This window comes from Cynocephalus volans, chromosome 7 (assembly GCF_027409185.1).
Source record: "Cynocephalus volans isolate mCynVol1 chromosome 7, mCynVol1.pri, whole genome shotgun sequence".
In the NCBI taxonomy this organism is placed as follows: domain Eukaryota; kingdom Metazoa; phylum Chordata; class Mammalia; order Dermoptera; family Cynocephalidae; genus Cynocephalus; species Cynocephalus volans.
The window spans coordinates 154,484,698-154,492,494 of NC_084466.1; the positions used below are offsets into that span (position 1 = coordinate 154,484,698).

Genomic DNA, 7,797 nt, shown 5'->3' on the forward strand with positions numbered 1-7,797 from the left:
ACAGTGCTGCTTCAAAGCCCATCGTTTGCCACCAGGAGACGGGAGGTGAAGCCGGGCAGTTCTCCTGGTACTACCACGGGGGCTCAGGGTGCTGGGCGGACAGCTTCCCACGGCAGCTGCTGCTGATTAGCGATGCCCTCTTTTTTTCCTGAGAAAGTGACCATTTAGACACAGACGGAGAGTCACAACGACATTGCTCCCCAATGTCTTATTACTTTCGAGGTGCCACGGCATCTTCCTTTGGCCACCGCGTCCTGGTTTCTTCCTTGTCTGCAGATCTTCTTCCGACGGTTGGGCAAGACCAATTCCACACCCAGCTCTAGTGGGCTGGGAACGATCGCTCTCCGGCAGCGGATCCCTCGGACAGGCTGGGGGCAGCTGAGGCAATTCCTGAAGCGACTTGGACAGGAGAAATCATGGTGAATATTGATAGGGAAGGAAGTTGCTCAGCACCCTGAGCTTGCCCACAACTGGCTATTGAGGGTGTGCTATAAACGTGCCAGACACCCCAAGGATGGGAACGTTTGACCCAATTTAGCAACAACAAATCCTTTCCCTCATTTGTACTCTAATTACAAATGAGATCCTGGTAGGCTTAGCAAGGGTAAATGAAATTGATTCACTCCATACACTATTGGAGATGATAGATGTGTTCAAGAAAGGCCTTCAAAAGTCTGTTTGCTGATTAGAGAAGGCAAAATAATTGTGAGATAGTGACTAATAGATAGAAGGAAGCGTGGTGGAATTTGTCTCCTTGCAGAAATGTCACAGGTCTGATCTTTTCGAGATAATGACCATTGGATGCCTGTATGTTTCATGTTCTACCCTGTAATGCCAGGGCATTACAGGGCTGCCTGAATCGACTCTGCTCCGGGTGGCTCTGGCTTTCTCTCTGTTTGAAACCTATTATGGAGCCCTGCTGTTGTATCAACTGTAACGAACGTGCTCCATTCATGTGTTCCCTGTTACCTCGCACGATTCCTGGCACAGAAGAAGTGTGCCGTGTTCATCTAACAGGGCTGTTGGTCAGAGGGTGGGAGTTGATGTCATGGGTTTGGCTCCCGCTTGCAGCACATGCTGACTGGAACTTTAGAGACATCACTTAACCTCTAATAGCCTATTTCCGTGCTTTTGGAGTGAGGGTGAACAGTGTGCAGCTTGCAGCGTGTTGTATGAAATGAATAGGATAAAGCATCTAGTTTGACTTGTAAGAAATTGCTGATATTTAGCTTCTTAAAACTTAACACACAGCAGAGCCGAGACCGCATCCAGCCCATGAGCACAGGCCCCTCGCCCTCTCTGCTCGGCCGCCGGCGGTTCACACCCTCCACCCAGCTCACCACGGACGATGATACTGCTGCACTTGTCGTCGACAATGGCTCTGAGTGGCATGTGCAAGGCCGGCTTTGCGGGAGATGATGCTCCCGGGCTGTCTTCCCTTCCATTGTGCGGTGCCTGTGGCACCAGGGCATGATGGTGGGTATAGGCCAGAAGGACTCCTACATGGTTGATGAGGCCCAGAGCAAGAGAGGCATCCTGACCCTGAAGGATGCCCTCGAGCACAGCATCGTCACCAACTGGGATGACATGGAGAACATCTGGCACCATACCTTCTACAACACACTGTGTGTGGCCCCTGGGGAGCACCCCATGCTGCAGACTGAGGCCCCACTGAACCCCAAGCCAATGGTGAATAGATGACCCAGATCCTGTTCGAGACCTTTAATGCCCCAGCCATGTATGTGGCTATCCAGGCTGTCCTGTCCCTGTACGCCTCTGTCTGCACCACTGGCATCGTGATGGACTCTGGTGATGGGGTCACCCACACTGTGCCGTTCTACGAGGGGCATGCCTCCCCCATGCCATCCTGCATCTGGAACTGGCTGGCCAGGACCTGACAAACTACCTCATGAAGACCCTCACTGAACACGGCTACCTTCACCAACACGGCTGAGCAGGAAATTGTGCGTGACATCAAGGAGTAGCTGTGCTACGTCGCCCTGGACTTCGAGCAGGAAATGGCCACAGCAGCCACCAGCTCCTCCCTGGAGAAGAGCTATGAGCTGCCTAAGGGTCAGGTGATCACTGTCAGCCATGAGCGGTTCCGCTGCCCTGAGGTTCTCTTCTAGCCTTCCCTCTTAGGCATGGAATCCTGTGGCATCCACGAAACTACCTTCAACTCCATCATGAAGTGTGATGTGGACATCCGCAAGGACCTGTACACCAACACAGTGCTGCCTGGTGGCACCATCATGTACCCAGGCATTGCAGACAGGATGCAGAAGGAGATCCCCGCCCTGGCACCTAGCCCCATGAAGATCATCGCTCCCCCTGAGCGCAAGGGGGATTGGCGGCTCCATCCTGGCCTTGCTGTCCACCTTCCAGCAGATGTGGACCAGCAAGCAGGAGCATGACAAGTCTGGCCCCTCCATCGCCCACTGCAAATGCTTCCAGGCAGACTGTTACTCAGTTGCATTACACCCTTTCTTGACAAAACCTGATTTGCACAGAAAACGAGATGGGATTGGCATGGCTTTATTTGTTTTTGTTTTGTTTTGTTTTGTTTTTTTGTTTTTTGTGTCTTGACTCAGGATTTCAAAATTGGAATGGTAAAGGTGACCGACAGCTGTTGCCAGGAGCAAGCATCCCCAAAGTTCTACGGTGTGGCCGAGGACTTCATATGTTGTTCTTTTTTTTAATAGTCATTCCAAATATTGTGAGATGCATTGTTACAGGAAGTCCCCCGCCCTCCCAAAAGCCAACCCACTTCTCCGTAGAGAGAACGGCCCAGTCCTCACCAGGCTCCACACAGGGGAGGTGACAGCATTGCTTTTGTGTAAATTATGTAATGCAAAGTTTTAAAATCTTCACCTTAATACTTTTAAATTTTGTTTTATTTTGAATGATCAGCCATTGTGGCCCCCATTTTTGTCCCCCAACTTGAGATGTATGAAGGCTTTTGGTCTCCCTGGGAGTGGGTTGAGGTGTGGAGGCAGCCAGGGCTTACCTGTACACTGACTTGAGACCTGTTCAATAAAAGTGAACACCTTAAAGGGAACAAACAAACAAACAAACAAATGAGCAAACAAACAACACATGGGAATTTTATATGGTTTCACCTAATATGTATTAGTTATTTATTGCTGCATAATAAATTGCCCCAAAATGTAGCAGCTGATAACAACAAACACTATCTCATAGTTTCTTTGAGTCAGGAATCCAGGTGCATCTGAGCCAGAGCCTCTGCTTTAAGGTCTCCAACACGGCTGCAGTCAAGCTGTGGGCCAGGGCTGCAGTTTCATCTGAAGACCTGACAGAGGGAAAATCCCCTGTTGGCTGTGATGTAAGCTCACTCCTGTAATTGTAGGGAGGCGTTGGTTCCTTGTGAGCTGATGGCATGAAGCCCTCAATGCCTTGCCAACTATTGGCTGGAGGCTGCCTCCAGTTCCCAGCCATGTAGACTTCCCCACAGGGCTTCTCCATGATGGGACAGTGAGCCATGAAACAGAGAGAGCCCAAGACAGAAGTCATCATCTTTTTATAACCTAATCTTGTGAAAGGATGTGAATAGAATAATCTGGAACCAAAATTCCCAGTGGCAGACGACCCAGAGAATCCCTTTCCTATGGAATGCCTTCGGCCTGCTCCGCCTTGTACACCTGGGATCTTTCTCTTGTCAGCACATTCTGAGTAGCTGGCTCTGGGAGAACCACCTTGGCTGCCCAAGGGGCCTTTCAATGCCTGGGACCAAACCCTGGGACTTGGGAGCTGCACAGTGCGAATGAGCATGGGGACTTCTAAAGGGATATACCAGGGCTGAGTTGCCAGAGTTCGAAGTTTCAGGTCAGGGACGGGCCCTTCCAGGGGAAGATGCTGGAGGTGTGGGGGGAAGAAGAGGAAAGAGGGGCTCCTATTTTAGCTGTGGGGCTTCTTCAGATGGTTTGGCGCTTTCTGAGAGCCCCTGCTGCACCCTTGACTCCATTTCACATCAAGGAAGGAGCGGCTGGGGCAGAGCCAGTTGGATTAAATGATTTAGGAAAACCACTGGAGCTGATGGTTTGGCATTTTTTCTTTTTTTCCCCCCAGTGTTTTTATGGTTTGGCATTTTAAAACCACCATTTATTGAGCAGGCTCTGTGCTAAGTTCTTTAGATCAAGGTCTCTTTCATGCTCACGACAGTGGTAGGAAGTGAAAGCTGGTGTTGCCCTTTTACAGATGAGACTCAGAGAGAGAAGTAAGTTGCCCAAGGCCACCCAGAGTGACCGCAAACGCAGGTCTAGGAGACACGCGGGAGGGCAGGACATCCCGCAGACTCAGCACTGGTGACTCTGGTTGGAGCCTGGACTGCTTCTCCCTGGAAGCATTATCTTCTCTGATCCTTTAAACTTGAGTTATCTTGTTGTTGATTCCTTCAATCGTAACCAACTTAATTTCTGTCCAGGTTCACGGGCCCAGGTGGAGCCGTGAGAAGAGTGGGAGGCGTCAGGTGCCCTGGAAGCTGCAGAAGACGTGAAAGGGGAACTGAGCTGGTAGCTGGAGCATCCAGGCTTCAGTCGCGACTTCTCCCCTTCTCTGCCGCATGACCCGGGCAGCTCCCTCACCCTCCTGAGCGGGTCTTTTTCTCATTTCTCTAATGGCAGCAATCATACCTGTCCTAAGGCTGGGTACCAACTGGATTTCATGGCCTGGGTGGATCCCTGTGGATGGCAGCAGCCTCCTGCACTCTTGTGCTGAGGATTGACTCTGACTCCAGGCTCAGCTGGAAGGAGTTCTGCACTTGACTTGCCATGTCTGCCATGGTCAAGCCAGGGCAGTGGGGCACACATGCCTTTGCTCTTGTCAGCCCTGCACTGAGGTTTCCTACAAGGCTGGAATGCAAGGATGCATGTGAAAGTTCCTCATGCCCGGTCGGTACCAATAAATATCTAATATTTTTATTTTGGTTCATTCTGATGCAATTTTTGATCAAGCTAGCACCTCGACTGGAAGGCACTGACCAGGTCATAGCAGGTGCTCAGTAAGTATCCCTGGATACTGCTGACAGGATTCCAAGCAGACCCAGCTCTTTCTCAGCCCATACTGATCCCTGTCGGGGATCCCTGCACCCACACAGCTGGCAGAAGTAACCAACCCAGATCTCCAGGGCCATCCAAGCAAAGAGAGGGAAAAGGCATTAAAATGGCAAAGGTATTAACTTGCTGTATTTACACCCCCAAGTACTTCACTGTCACCAGGAGCAGCCCCTTCATGAGATATAAGTAATTTGTGCAGGCTGATCCTGCTTTTCTCATTAATATGCAAATGAGGCATGCCAGTTGTTAGGTTAGAAGAAAGCTGTCATGTTTATTGTGACAGATTTAATGGATGTGTTTGGATTGTGCATTCAATGTGTTTTCAAGAGCATGTCTTATCTTTGTTTAGGCAGTAAATCAAAAATGTAAACAACAATTCATTAGCATCTGTCAGAAGCTCAAAGCCACATTGTTTCACTTGACAATCTTCCCAGAGGTGGAGGAAAAAAATCCCCATATCTGACTTATTCAAGATTAGTTAGACATCACGCTGCCTTTTTCCCTCTTTTTTGCTCACCAATGTGTGAATAGTAATTGAAGACCAGTGTCTGTACTCCAAGAGCTGTGAAGGCCATGGGGATGCAAGCAGGGGTTAGACAGCCCCGTGCCCAACGCACCTTTGCAGTGCCCGTGGGAATCTCAGAGCCTCAGTGCCCTCCACGGTGTCCAGGGGTCTGGGATGGGTCTGGTTGGAAACAAAATCACTTATAGGCACACTGCCTCCTTCCACAAAACACCTCAACAGCCTGAAGAAGATAACAATGGAACCTAAGAAACAAATTAAAAATAAAAAGTAGAGTTAGGAGACCAAGGAGAACACAGACAGAAGAGCATATGACTAAGGGGAAAAATAATTCAGACCTGCAAGTCCACGCTTCCACATAGTTATTAAATGTGGCCTGCAGACTTACCTCTGGGCTTCCTGGGGGCCAAAGCAAAAAGAGGAAAACTTCAAGTTATAAAGTTCACTTTTTAAGTTGCCAAATTCACTGTCTTAAAAAAAAAAAAAAAAAGGAGGGCACACTATTATACTATTTAGGAGAAACAAATATTTTCGTGAGAGTTGATTGTAAACACTTCATAATGGCTGTACCGAATCATGCAGCCCAGGGCCTGCACGCAGGTGTGGATTTCCTTAGCTTCCTTGGTATAAGGCAAGCGTCTAATATCAAAGTGTGACTCATATGTCACCTTAATTCGTCTCTCTCCATGCTGCTTCTCACGAGCATTTATTGGCCTCGAATCTGTCTTTTCCTTCACAGGCCAGCTCTGGGAAGAGTCTCCTGTCCTCCCTGTCCTGGTTCCTGCACTCGCCTCTCACTCGTGCTGCTGCCCGCCCAGCTGGTTCCTGTCTGCACCGCCCCATGGAGAAAGCTCTGACTGCCCTCACAGTGGCCCCTTCCTCGCAGAGTTCTCTTTCTCTGACCTCCCTCTCTGAGGGTGGCTCTGGGTAGCAGGCTCCTCTTCTATGGCACCCTGGGCTCTTTCTTGGTGTGACCCTCAGCGCTGTTTGTGCTCTAGCCTTTCCCACAGGTTCCCTGGTCACCTTTTTGCTGAAGATCCCAGATGGGTCTCTCTTGCCCAGTTCTCTTGTGCGGGTTTCAGCCCTGCATTCCCAGATGTTGCCTCCGACCCCCTGAGCTGGCATCACCTCCACTCCAGTGCCCAAGTGGGAGCCTGGGGGACTCTGGTCTCCTCCTCTCCCAAGGGGCCCTTGCCTGGCTCCCACCCACCCTCCTGTGCAGCCCCTACCTCTCCCGCCTTTGTTGTGGCTCTCGTTGCTCTCCTGGACTTTGGCAGTAGCTCTCTCAGTTCCTCCTCCACCCTGGTGCCCAGGAGGTCTTTCCAAGATGCCCACCTGAGCAGGCCTCTTCCCTGCGTGCAGTGGGACAATGGCCCCTGCGGCTCTCAGCAGGCTCTGGGTCGTCCATCCCACTCTGTGAGCTCTGTGCTGCCAGCTCCTTCCTCAGGAGCCCTGGTCCTCCCGCTGTGACTCCCAGCCATGGCTCCAGGGTACTTTGTGCCTTAATGCAAACTGTCCCTCTCCCTGGTTCACCCCTTGACCTTGCACTGTCCTTTTTGCTCTTGAGCTTTTGCTCCAGTCCCACCTCCTCTGAGAAGCCTTCCTGGGAAGCTCCCCTGGCGGACCCCACCTGTCCCAGGACTGCAGCTTCGTTGACTCCTCTCGAGGGGCTGGGCTCTTTCTTCCAGTTTCAACTGCCACGCTCTAAGCCAGGGCTTGCCGCCTGCTTTTGCGCAGCCCACAGCTAAGAATGGTTTTCATAGATGAACATTTGCAATCCATATGATGACACAGATTTGCCAGCCAATCTTTTAGGTGCACTGTAGGTCAAATGTCCTTTACCCTGTGGCTCACTGACCAGTGACTGGGCAGTCTGAGGGCTTGTTCTCCAGTGACGGCTGTTGGACAACTCCTCTCAGAGACAGCTCGATTTGCTTCTGGACTTCAAGTACCAGAATGCTTAAAAGCAGAGGACCCAGGTTCCAACAGAAACTCTTTTCATGTTTTGCAATGTGCCAAGGACATCCATCTCCATCGGGCCATTTCATTGTCATGTCCCTGTGGCAGAAGCTGGGTGGACATATTAAACCCATTCTGCAGAACAGGAAACTGGAGCTCACAGGGTTTTGGCAGCATGCCTGGGGTGACTGGCTTGTCCTCAATGGGGGCTGGAACCCAGCTTCCCTGATGCCTGGTCTGCTG

At 50.8% G+C, this 7,797-nt stretch overlaps 1 pseudogene; it reads left to right on the plus strand.

The window, feature by feature from the left end:
* Nucleotides 1-1,375: 1,375 nt before the first annotated feature.
* LOC134381814 (actin, cytoplasmic 1-like) lies at nucleotides 1,376-6,712 on the plus strand (annotated as a pseudogene).
* Nucleotides 6,713-7,797: the final 1,085 nt, after the last annotated feature.